This window comes from Callorhinus ursinus, unplaced genomic scaffold (assembly GCF_003265705.2).
Source record: "Callorhinus ursinus isolate GAN/ISIS: 27379988/994484 unplaced genomic scaffold, GSC_fseal_2.0 scaffold15, whole genome shotgun sequence".
Lineage (NCBI taxonomy): Eukaryota > Metazoa > Chordata > Mammalia > Carnivora > Otariidae > Callorhinus > Callorhinus ursinus.
In genome coordinates this window covers 21,666,943-21,680,034 of record NW_027397077.1, presented here as the reverse complement: position 1 = coordinate 21,680,034, position 13,092 = coordinate 21,666,943, and positions in this window count along the sequence as shown.

Below are 13,092 nucleotides of genomic sequence, written 5' to 3'. Positions count from 1 at the left end.
CTGAGCTCCTGAGGACAGCGAGATTAAAAGTTACGTTTCAAGTCAACGATATTAAGTTAGAAATATATTTCAAACTGGCAATACCTGTTATGGTTTGGGACTGAATTTGTATAGGTCATTTATTCTTTTTCAAGGCTTTGAATTTACTGAACTTTATTAGAACATTTAAAATTGCTTTTACTTTTGAATTTGGGAAACATTTTAAATGTGTGGTAGAGAAAAATATAACAAATGCCTTCGTACTTTCCAACCCAAATGAACAAGTTAACATTTCGTAAGCTTTTCTTCAAATATTTACTTTAAAATATATGACAGGGGTGCCTGACTGGCTCAGCCGGTGGTGGAGTGTGTGACTCTTAATCTTGGGGTTGTGAGTTCGAGCCCCACACTGGGTATAGAGACTACTTAACAATAAAATATTTTTAAAAAATAAATAAAAAGTAAAAAATAAAATATATGAAAAAAGTTACAGATACAGTTGAAATCTTCTGTATACCCCTTGGAAGCCCCATTTTCTGGTTTACCTCCCAGGTACCTGCCACCACAAATCCAGTGTCCTTCAGCCACAAATATATATAGCCATCAATGACATGAGATGTTACTTAGTATGATTTTAAACAGTTATATAAACATCATTTTTTTTAGATTCTATTTATTTATTTGACAGAGAGAGACACAGCGAGAGAGGGAACACAAGCAGGGGGAGTGGGAGAGGGAGAAGCAGCCTTCCCGTGGAGCAAGGAGTCTGATGTGGGACTCGATCCCAGGACCCTGGGATCATGACCTGAGCCGAAGGCAGATGCTTAACGACTGAGCCACCCAGGCACCCTATATAAGCATCTTAATGAATCATTCTTCAACTTAATTTTTTATTCTCATTATGCTTTCTTGAAGGCTTTTCTCCTATGTTACTTGCTGGCATTTAAATATTTATTACTCGTTTAAAAATTCACATTTCTTACTTTAATTAGCAGGATAAAATATATCATAACTTTAATGAGTCAAAGGAATTGAGGGACACTTACAGTCCAAACACTGGCCAGAATATTATCAGAAAATGCCACTCCCTTGATTTCTTTCTTTGGGAAAGAAATCTCCTTGGGAGAATCCCAAGAAGCAAAGAGTGAGGAAGTAAGGGTTAGAAAGCCAGCATAACTGCATTACTGAAGCTGCCATTGGTGGGGTGAGGTATCAGGGCCTCCATCCCACCAGGCCCTCTTGAAAAGCACATGAAACACTGCCCAGAATTGTGTGTCTAAAGGAAGGCAGGCTAGAAGATTCATCTGCTCTACTGCTCCATTGGTTGAAGATGGCCCCCAGGGTATTAGCCTTACCCATGCTTTTGGGATCCACCTTCCGTGGGCCATGAGGAGGGCATCAGAAAAGACTCTGATGTAGAACAAGAAGAGTACACAATGCACACCTCAGTGGGATGTGACCAACCAGGATGGGTCTGAGGTCACCCAGAACTGTTGGCCTCTAGTTGGGGCCGTATCTGCTACACAACAGCTACTGGGAGGCCTTTCTCCCTTATAAGCAAATCCAATTTGACTACATAGAATGGGCGGGGCCTGCTTCCTCCAATTCAACGAATGACAGGAAAAGCCGGTTTTCCAATTCTTTCAGTCAGAAAATTTCAAACAAGGGGTCACCATCTTTGAAGTCACACATCTCCTCTAGCCCAAAAGCAACCCAAGAAATCAATTGTTTAGACTACCCGTCTTTACCACTTTCTTCCCCATGCTTAGAACAAAAAAGCAGCTACCCTGTAGTGTGAGAAAGTCAACAATATTTTCCTCACTGGCCTCTACCAGACTACTATTAAAGGGAATGGGCCACAGCTATTTCTAAAACTTCAGGATGTAGTAGATGCTCAGTAAATGTACTAGGAACTATGGACCCCACCTTGTGCCTAAAATGCCATCTTTACTTAGTGTTGCTTTTCAAGGGATGAATCCATAATCTGAGGGGGTTTTGCATACCATCCAGGTCATCCAATGACCCTACTCGTTCCTGTCCCCTGGGCAATCAGAGGACTGAGTAGGGGCACATCTGAGAAACAAGCATCCACAGCCTGTGTTCCTCGTAGGGCAAAAGGCAAGAGCCAGGATTCAGGGGGAATTGGAGGGGTGAAGGCATGCTTACAAGGAAGGAGAATAGCTCACAGGGAGTAAGGGTGAAACTAAGAAGTGTTGTAAATTGTATTGTTGCTGAACAAAAGTTTCTGTAGCTTCACAATTTTGCTAGGGGCCAACCGCGTTTCTCCTTATGTACCAAGGCAATTTATTCCAGTGGTTTTGGGAATAGCTTCTTTGTTCAGAGCCTTCTTGTTACTTGTCATTATCACTGAGATTGTTCAAACCTATAAGACTCTCTACTGCATTCAGCCCAGCTATGTCAGCACTTCCCCAGTTCTGCAGGGCAGATACCACATCAGCTGACATTCACTGTGGTTTGCCCGGCGTAGCTGCAATTCTCAGTGAACCCAGTGAACCATCCACTCACTCACTCATGAGGGCCTTTCTTTCGATTAAACATGCCAGGCCTCCAGTGCCAAAGGGAAGCAGAGGATTATAGTAATTATCTGGATGACTCTGACCGTAATCTCACTTTGGCCTGAGTGTAATCCTTACATTAATTGCCTTGATAGCTGGAGAGAGACTTTATTCTTGGAATTACAAAATTATGGGGCTAGGAGGGGATCTCAGGTCATTAATCATTAGAATAATAAGGTCAATTATCTGAACAAAAAGAGACTGGACACTTCTTCCCTTTCATGCTTTATGGGTATGGGGGGGATAAATTTCTTAGCATCTTCCCCTTCACCCCATCTTATCACCTTACACTCCTTCCCCAGTTAAGGCAACCAAAAATGAAATCCTCACCAGATCCTACAAAATTATGAGGAGCCCTTAAGAAAAAGGACAATATAAGGTGTCCTTTGATTCCCGTCTGCGGTAATACCGCTTTACTTTACTGGTTAGGTATAATGTGATGTTAGACTTCAAGAAGGTGAGTCAAGGAAATATAAAAAGTCTAAGACCTTCTAAACTCTTAACACCCTGTTCTTAGTTGGCATTTTTTCCCTCCGTGGTGTCAAAATTCAGGTAATATCCTGTAACTGCAGATAGGTTTCTGCAGAAGACTGATTTGATTTTTTTTATTTAATCAATAAGGTTCAAATGTATTTTTGATTTACTAGGCTCCAAGATGTCTTCTGAATTTATATTACAGCAGGTGGCGTACTGTAGGAAACCAGGCCTGTCACTCAGAAAGGACACCACCATCCACAAACTCCCTCTGTGTTTCCCCTTCTGGCTGGAACAGCATCCATCATCCTTAGTCCTTTATGCTTATATAACATCTCCACACTTTTCTCAGTTTCAATGGAAGATGCCAGGATATTTGCTCCCGTTTTTTTTTTCTTAAAGAACTCCGCACAGTCTGTATGCATGGATGGCTTTTCAAAACAGTTACTTAGAGGTATAACTTACTCTTCTACTACAGACTAAATACACAATGAAACACGCCTTTAGCAATGGGATAGAGTACCTCTTTCAAGATGAAAAAAAAAAATTCTCCTGGTGTGGTTTTTCAGAGATTCCATTTACCTAAACATGTTCAAGCCAAAGGTTCCAGTGCACTTACGGTTTTCTAATTATTTAAGGAAAAAGTTGTTCGTTTGTTTGTTTGTTTAACTTCACAACGGTTGCCATTTGGCTGAGTGTTTTTTATAGACAGGTGCTCTGCCATATGATCTCATAGGTTAACCTATCTGATCCTCAAAACCACCTTATGAGCGACACATATTTATTTCCATATTGCAGATGAGGAAACTGAAGCTTGCAGCTGTTTAGTAACTTGCCCAGAGAGTACAAGAGCTGGAGGTGGGATTCGGACCAGGTCTATTAGGATTCAAAAGCCAGATTTGCGAATAACCTTTATGCTTCCTGTATCCATTGTGTTTCATTTAACATACATACCCACCTGCAATTCTACTCGCTTTCTGGATTAGCTCAAGTGGGATTCTAGGTAGAGCAGAATGTACTGACTGTATCTTCAAAGCTTTAGGTGCATCTTCTGCAGAGCAGTATTTGGTGACTTTTCATAATGCATTTTTATATGCCTGACAACATCATCTCATTCTGGTCTTCATTTAGAAATAATGATGAATATTAATAAGTGCTCCAGGCACAGTGTCTTTTCCTGTGAGAACCTTGTCACGTGAGTGAGTGAGATTCCAGAAAGTTTGGTTCAAAATGGAAATGGGGATGTAAATGCTGCACGAGGAGATGTGAGTGCTCTGGGCTCCGTAACTTAGGGGACAACTTCTGAAACTACTGCTTACTTCTGATGAGGAGTTTGGGAAGACCCCGAGTTTCCTGAGGAGAGCTTTTCCTCAGCCAGGAAGCTTCTATCATGGAAGAACTAAATAAGGCTCACTTGGTGGACTACCGAATGGGAGCATTCTGTCTGTTCTCTGCTACTTAATATTTTACACAGGCTCATTTCAAGGAATGCCAAAGATTGTCAGCAAACCACCCAAAAGTAGGAGAGAGGCATGGAACAGATTCTCCCTCGCAGCCTCAGAGGGAATCAGCCCTGCCCACACCTCCATCAGGAACTTCTGGCCTCCAAAACAGAGACAGTAAAGATCTGTTTTATAAGCCCCCAGTGTGGAATATTTGTTATGGCAACCTGAGCGTGCTAAGTGCAGAGCCACTGACCAGCCTGACTGGCCCCCAAATTTTCAGTTTCCTGAACCTAGATAGCTAGATAGATAGATAGATAGATAGATATAGATATCTTTTTTTTTTTTTTTACTTAATCCAATTTGATTGAGTCTCTGGTACTTGCTATGTAAGATTCCTCACAAATACTCTGTCAACCTACAGAGCACCAGAGATGGGGACCAGGAGGGTGACAGAACTGAAACTCGTCACCTAGGAAAGGTTGAAGGAGCTGGATGACCCGTTGCAGGAAAGAAGGAAAAGAAGGGTAAGGCTATTTTCAGATAAGATCCTTGAAAGCAGGAATGTTTTGCTGTATCCAGTGCCAGTCACAATAGTAGCTCCTCTGTAAATGTTTGATGAATTCTCAAATGCAATGAAAATCTCAAGAGTCCTTAGTTGCAAGCAATAGAACACAGTTCACAAAAATAAGGAGGGGGAAAGTCTACTAAAAGGATACTGAGGGGCACCTGGGTGGCTCAGTTGGTTAAGCGGCTGCCCAGGGTCCTGGGATCTAGCCCCATATCGGGCTCCCTGCTCAGCAGGGAGTCTGCTTCTCCCTCTCCCTTTACCCCTCCCCCCTACTGGTGCTCTCTCTCTTTCTCTCTCCTGTTCGCTCTCTCTCTCTCTCAAATAAATAAATAAAATCTTTAAAAAAAAAGAATATTGAATAAACCAAGTAATTGCAGGGATGACTAGAGAACCATAATCAAAATCATGCCACACAACCAGATGGGAGGAGTCCACTGCCTGAACACTGCACATCACACTTTGGGCTGCATTTGTCACTGTCACCGAGGACAGAGATGTATTTTACAAACACCTTGCAGTCCAAGCTGGGTTTGCCCATATTATGTTTTGGTCCACAAAAATAGAATATTCATAATGTCTTCTGGGATCAGGCTAAATGGGGGCGGGGGGTAGGTCTGCTGCCAACAACTCCAACAAGGACGACTGCTCTCAAGGGAACAGTAACCTCTTTCCAATGCTTGCTCTGTGCTGAGCTCCATGTTCCATGTTCATCTTCTCAGGTAGTCATTCCAGCAATTCCAGAGTCCGGACGATATGCCTACTCTGTGTCAGGCAGTGGGCAGTTGTGTATGTACGGGACATGTAATAGCTGTGTGTCTTTGGTCTTCTGTGCCTTAGTCTCCCAGTCTATAAAACGGCAATGACTTTTAAATGACCTACCTTACAGATTCTTATGAGGAGAATATATTCTATTCTATTCTATTCTATTCTATTCTATTCTATTCTATTCTATTCTAGTGCTGAGCTAATATATATAAAGTAACTAGAACAGTGCTCGGCATATAATACCCCCATCCCAATCCTCCAAGGCTAGTGCACCATTTTGTAATGTTGAAACTGAAGAGTATCCTGTGCATGATCACACAGAATGGGTGCGCCTGGATTTGAACAAAAGTCCACCTGACTCCAGGCCTGCAATCTGAGCCATCCACAGATGGACAGCAGAAGCAAACTACTTTGAAGTGCCTCAGTTATACCTGTGCTAGGAAAGCATAGAGAGTTTGGGGCAACAAAGAAGTCATCAGAGTTTTCCAAACCTATTTTCTGCTTTATTTTTGCACCTCTGTCCACAAAATTCCTAGGAACTTCAGTAGTTTTAAGTATTTCTTTAAAAGCCCATAAAGGCAAATAAGAGTACTCAGTTTGCAACTTGCTCAGAGTATGAATGCAGAATGCCTGAGCTGGAAAGGCAGAAATGCTGCTTGCCCGGGTATGCGCTTTGGTGCAGCAGAATTGGGTTGAACTCTCTAGATTAGTGGCAAGTCAGTTTTAGCCAAGCACTGGATGGGCACTGCCCATCCCACTGGGAATGAGAAGAACATTTCTTTGCAGAAAAATATGTATAAAATTTCAGAGGGTTCACAGCCCTCTAGAACCCATCTATGAATTTCAATGAAGAACCCCTTTTTTTTGTTTTATTTTCATTTAAGTAATCTCTACACCCAGAATGGGACTCAAATTCACAGCCCCAAGATCAAGAGTCACATGCTCTTCTTACTGAGCCAGCTAGGTACCCCTTCAATGAAGAGCCTTCTTGATTAGTGACTCTAAGCCTTTTAAAAAGCCTGCAATCAGGGTGCCTGGGTGGCTTGGTCAGTAGAGCCTGTGACTCTTGATCTCAGGGCTGTGAGTTTGAGCGCCATGTTGGGTATAGAGATTACTTAAAAATGAAATCTTAAAAAGAGGGGTGCCAGGGCTCAGGTCATGATCCCAGGGTCCTGGGATCAAGCCCCGGGCTTCTTGCTTGGCGGGAAGCCTCCTTTCCCTCTCCCACTCCCCCTGCTTGTGTTCCCTCTCTTGCTGTCAAATAAATAAATAGCATTTTTAAAAAATCTTAAAAAGAAATAAAAAGCCTGCAATCATTTTTTTAGTGCAGCAAAAAACACCATAGTCCACCTATGCTGCCTCCTCCCAATGTCCAGGAAGAATCTAATATCTGCAAGCTACTATGTAAAGTTGCCTGGAAGCCAGATTTTTTTCATCAAGCAAACACTTACTGAGTGTCCCCCACGCATTTGGTGTAGTTTCTAGGAGCTGGTGATATAGATGTGAAAGAGATGAACAAGGCCCTTGTTCTCAGGGAAATTCCAGGGGTGAGACTGACAATAAACATAAAAAGCAATGTATGAAACAAAATAGGATAAGGTGACCAAGAGAGACCAGTGGGTGGCTCTTTTAATGAGGTGAGCAGGGAAGACTTCCCTGAGGAGTCATTTGGGCTGATACCTGAGTGGCAAGACGGAGCCAAATGCGCGAAAAATTAAGAAGCTGCATTCCAAGGCAGAGGAAACAGCAAGTGCAAAGACCCAAAGTAGGTCATTAACTTGGTCTTCCTGGAATAGGGAGGAATAGAGATAGGGCTGGTGTGGCTGGTATATGGCCAACTAATACTGAATCGGAGGCCTCAGATAGTGCACTAAATTTAGTTTCTGGATTTCAAATTTGAATAAGCATCAGTAACTACTTAGTAACTAATAGGTTTTTAGGAACAGACTCCATGTGTAACAATGATAATCTAGGAAACCAGCATTTTTTTTTCAGTTATTAAGTACCTTATCAGGAAGACCTATGGACTACAGATCAATTTTTTAAAGATTTTATTTATTTATTTATTTATTTATTTATTTATTTATTTATTTATTTATAGAGAGCATGAGTGGGGGGAGGGGCCGAGGGAGAGAGAAAATCTCAAGCAGACCTCATTCTCAAGCAAAACTCCGACACTGGGCTCACTCTCATGACCCAATGACATCATGACCTGAGCCGAAATCAAGAGTCAGATGCTTAACTGACTGAGCCACCCAAGTGCCCCTAGGTCAATTTTTAGCAATTGCTGAGCTTGATGGCTTCTGGAGGGCTCAAAACCGCCAGTATCAGCTGGAAGCTCAGATCCACCAAGCTTTGATATCCCACTTCAGCGCCTATTGTCACTTCACCCCTCAAATCTTCAACATGTTTAAATTATATTCCAAATATGTTTCTACTTTTGGAGAAAAGGCCAAGTCCCCTGTTTCCAGCAGAGATATTTCAAGTTTGGGGGCAAAAAATAAAACTAATTACAGTTCTAACTCTAAGTCAGAACTCCAAAAGTACTTCCTAAAAATGCTTTGGAAAAGTTAAGGTTTTTTTCTAAGTAGCCTGTGCCCCCCACAGAAGAGAGAGAGAGAGAGAGACATAGAGAAATTAATTGGAGAAAACATCTGCCAACGTTTTTGCCCTCTCTCAGAATTCTGGGAATGTCACTGTGATGGATTCCTCTTAACACAGATGAAGTCAAGGGCACTGAATGGTGGAGAATTCTATCATCCAGAGCAGGAGCCATCCCATGGCGATTTAAGCAAAACATCAAGGGAGCAGGGATTCCCTTAAGGTTCTTGTTATCAAGTAATGCCAAAAGCTGGTTGCACCTAACTTTGAGGAATTCTGCATTTTTAACCCATATTGAAAGAACATAGAGATCTTTTCAGGTTGTTGTTTAGTTAATGGAGAAATTTAATAAATGAAACAAATTAGCTTAATGTCAAAAGAAGGAAAATTGAAGATTTGCCCCATCAGCTACCTTGGTGTTTATATTTTTTCTTTCTTTCTTTCTTTCTTTCTTTTTTTTTAGAGAAAGGGTGAGAGAGGGGTTGGGGGGGTGTTGCAGAGAGAGAGAGAGGGAGAGAGAGAATCTTAAGCAGGCTCATGCCCAGTGCAGAGATTGACTTGGGGCTTGATCTCACGACCCTGAGATCATGACCTGAGCGAAAATCAAGAGTCCGTCACTTAAATGACCGAGCCACCCAGGCGCCCTACAGGTTTTATACTTTGTGTTTGATGAAGGGCTTTCAAAGATTTTTATTTGGCCCTCATAATAACTCTTATAATTAGGATGTTAGGATTCTTTCAGGCTGTAAATGAAAGAAACAGATCTTAAATGTGCATAAGCATAAAAGAGAATGTATCGGCTTATATAAAATGTGCTACATTCAGGCCTGGCTAGATCAGAGGCCAAACTACCTCTCTCTACCTTTCTCATTATTCTCTCTCTTTCTCTCTTGCTCCTTCCCTCTCTGTATCTTAGCTTCATTTTTTTTCAACATGTTAGCACCATCTTCTATTGTAGATGGCTTCCTACAAGCAGCTAAAGCTTACGTCATCCTTGTAGACTGCAATTCTAGATGAAGCAGAAATCAGGTCATGTGTAGAGGTTTTAAGTGGCTCTGCTTTGGTCATGTACCCATTCCTTGAACCAATCTTTATGAATGGTGGCGCTATGGCTACTCCAGGGCCCAGGCCGTGGATTTGACTGACAGTCCAATCACAGCCACCTGGCATCATGTTTGGGTTTACTATCACAGCACTGGAATGAGGAGTACTAAGCTGGCAAAAGCTACAAATGGGCAGTGTTGGGGCGCCTGAGTGGCTCAGTTGGTTAAGCCTCTGACTCTTGATTTCAGCCCAGGTCATACTCTCAGGGTTGTGAGATTGAGCCCCCCATCGAGTGCCATGCTGGGCGTGGAGCCTGCTTAAGATTCTCTCTCTGCCCCTCCCATCCCACTTGCGTGCATGCTCACACTCTCTCTCTCTCTAAAAAAAACAAAACAAAACAAAAACAAATAGGCAGTGTCAATACAGTTAGTCCCAGTTTGCAGATGAAGAAATTTTAACAGTGGACTTGACCAAATTAAAAAATGTCTGGTAATGATGGCCTCAAATTTCTTTAACAGACAATTAAATCTTCCATCCCATGAGACAGATGAGGTTTAAAGTGCACAGTAACACAGTGAGTTAAACCCACATCAAAGTAAAAATGTCTGTTATAAGATCGTTCTCTGAGAGTCAGTCTTATTTAAGGAGATGAGTACAGCGTATATATAAAGGAGGAAGGAGAAATGCAGAAAGAAGAGTTATTTGAGTCCTTGTCATTTCCCCTCTAGACTGCAGACTTTTTGAAGAAAGAATCTGTGACTTCCCTCCTTTATCCCCTGCAGGGCTTGGCAAATGATAGCAAACAGCAGTAAATGTGAGCTGAATAAAGAGAAAAAAATTAACACCCTTTGCTTGTCCTCATTTCCTCGGTAAATTGATGTGAGTTCAATATATCACCTTTAATGCTATGTCCATCTGAGAGACAAGGCTGACCTTCTGCATTGGCAGAAACTGAACAGGGGATTTGACAGGGATTTGAGAGCAGTGCACATAACCTGGAATCATGAATTTACAGATCAGAGCTGGGTTTTAAATAGCATATGATTCAACTCTTCTAATTTTATGTATCAAAGAATGGATGCCATAAAATGCATATCAAGCCCCAAGCATTCTGTGGGGGGAGTGGTAGAGGTATGTAGGCTACTGTCCTTGGTTCTGAACCACCATTCCCAGCATAGTCTCTTTTCCTGATGCCGGACACTTGTAATCCTGCCCACCCTCTCCATGGGTTTTTCTGTATTTCTGTTTTCAAGATGGATGGGGAAGAAAGATACATTATTTACTATCTTGGAGAAAATAGAACTGAGCCTTGCATCATAATATATAGGTTATTTCACAAACTTTTGATAGTTCTCTCATTTTTCTGACATTCACCCTCTTCTCCCCAGGATTTGCTTATGCTGTTCAAAGAGTGAGTCAATGTGCCCCAAGTTCACAAATGAACTTGGGGTCCCAGGTTTCCCAAGTCCTAGTCTATTGTACCCCCCACCACTGCATCTTACTGACTCACTGATGTTTAAAAATTCCATGCTAAGAGTCTTAAGGCCAAGGCATTGTCACCCCTCCCAGATGCCTCTGTATTTGGTTGTCTGTGGCTGCATGATAAATCAACCCAAAACTAAGGGATCTAAAACAAATGGGTATTATTTTGCAGTTCCTGTGGGTCAGGAATTCAGAAGCAGCTGCGCTGAGAAGTTCTGGCTCAGCCTCCCTCATGAGGTTGCAGTCAAGGTATCAGTCTGAGCTTCAGTCAACGGAAGGCTTGCCTGGGACGGGAGGAGTTGCTTGCCAGGTCGTTCATTCACATGGCAGGCAAGCTGGTGCCGGTTGTGGGTGGAAAGCCTCAGCTCCTCACTATGTGGGCCTCTCAGCAGTTGAGTATCTTGAAATACAGCAGCTGGCTTCCCCCAGCATGGGCACTCCAAGAGAGTGAGGTAGAAGTGAAAATGTCTTTTATGACCTGGCCTCTAAAGTCATGTACTGTCCCTTCCATTAGCCCAACAGACCCTCCAGATACAAGAGTATGACTAGTAGGAGGCATGGACCACTGAGGGTCATCTTTGAGGCTGGCCACTACAGCCTCTTGTATGCATTCTTATAGCACTTGTACCACTGTATTATAGTTACATTGTATTTGCACCTTTCCATGGCAGATATAGTTCTCTGCCTGCCAATAGCCATTATCCCCATTCTCCTTGCTAGTAGAATCCTGATTTTGTACAGGTATTGCGGGGATCGGCAAACTGTGGTCCATGGGCCTGTTTTTCTACAACCCATGAGCTAAGAATAGTTCTAACATTTTTAAAGGTCATAAAAATTAAAAGAAGAAGAATGTGCAACACAGATCACATATTATACACAAAGCCTAAAATATGTGCTACATGGCACTTTACCCCCCCAAAAAAGTGTGCTGAGTCCTGGTCTAAGTCACCCATACTAATTCCATTCCCAACTTTCCCTGCAGGATTTAAAGACAGGCAGGCAGGTGTCCCAGTTTTGGCGTGAAGGATATAAGAAAAAAGCTACCAGGTGTTGGGGAGCTTCTGGAAAGGATTTTTCTCCCTCATAAGAATGGATACATGAGAGGAGATCACTTATGCCTCTCATTCATCCTGCCTTGAGGGTTATCTGGTGAGAATGGTAGGGTGACAGCCATTTTGGAACCATGAGGGGAAAGCCAAAAATATTCTGGAGAGGCTGACCCAGACACCTGACATTGTTCAACTGTTGGGTTAACCAATCCCCAATCTACTTCCAGATTTTTGTTACATGAGAAAATTGCAACTATCTTTAAGCCCTTCTTTGGGCATTTTGTTACTTGTAACTGAAAACATCTAAATTATATATAACGCCCCTAGACTGAGTTTTTAGGGGGTAAAAATATATATTTCTCACAGAATCCCTTATTTCTACTCTAAGGTCTGGCATAGAATAAAGTCTCAAGAATTAGTGGTTGTCGGGATCATAGTTTCTCAGCTTCAGCACCATTGACATTTGGGGTCAGATTTTTAGTTGGGGGTGGGGGGACTACCCCGTGCATTGTAGGGTGTTTAGCAGCATCCCTGGCTTCCGCCCACCAGATGTTACTGACACCCTTCCCCCAGGTTGTGATAAACAAAAATGCTCCCAAACATTTTTAAGTGTTCCTTGGGGGACAACAATCACTCCTGGGTTGAGACCTACTAGTCTAAATGAATGATTCTGAGGATATTAATTTCTAGTGTAGATTACTTATTAGGCAAGACTTCAGGTTAAACATAGGGTTCAGGCAGACTCCAGTCAAGGGCTGAGTGGCCTTGGAGACAGTGAGACCCTGAGAAGGCCAGGTGGGCCCCAAAGGACAAAGGAAGGGGAGGGAGGTGGGCACTGTAGAAATCTCAGCTGTGTTCCAAGCTGGCCGGACTCAGAGATCACCAGCACCAGCCTCCACTTCTGGCCCTTTTTGGCCTCGAGACGTTAGTGGAGCATAATGAGAAAAGTTTCTTAGTCTGGGTCTTAGACAAAACAGTCCTGGGGGTGACAGAGGGCCAGGTGACAAAGATGAAAAGAAAAGAAATGTGATCTTGCTAATGGTACCCAGAAAGCTCAGGGAGGCTTTGGGGCAAAGATTTTTATAAAGGACGGGGAGGGGGGGAGCAGC